This window comes from Oryx dammah, unplaced genomic scaffold, assembly GCF_014754425.2.
Source record: "Oryx dammah isolate SB20612 unplaced genomic scaffold, SCBI_Odam_1.1 HiC_scaffold_24, whole genome shotgun sequence".
Lineage (NCBI taxonomy): Eukaryota > Metazoa > Chordata > Mammalia > Artiodactyla > Bovidae > Oryx > Oryx dammah.
The window spans coordinates 12,480,633-12,480,886 of record NW_024070208.1 but is presented as its reverse complement, the minus strand read 5'-3'; the positions used below and the strand labels follow the sequence as shown (position 1 = coordinate 12,480,886).

General features: G+C 50.0%; 1 protein-coding gene across 3 annotated transcripts in view; it reads right to left on the bottom strand.

Moving 5' to 3' along the window:
- The window catches only part of DGKH (diacylglycerol kinase eta), a 223,850-nt gene that overhangs the window by 46,192 nt on the left and 177,404 nt on the right, over window positions 1–254 (bottom strand). The gene's annotated exons all lie outside the window — the stretch shown is intronic.

The window sequence follows — 254 nt, the reverse complement described above, 5'->3', positions numbered from 1 at the left end:
GTGTGTGTGTGTGTGTGCATGCGCTGTGCTCAGTCATGTCTGACTCTCTGCAACCCCATGGACTGTAACCCGTCAGGTTCCTCTATCCATGGAATTTTCCAGGCAAGAATACTGGGGTGCACTGTCATTTCCTACACAGGGAATCTTCCCAACCCAGGGATGAAATCTGCATCTCTTGTTTCTCCTGCATTGGCCAGAGGATTCTTTACCACTGCACCACCTGGAAAGCCCCATCTTGGCATGAGATGTAGTAA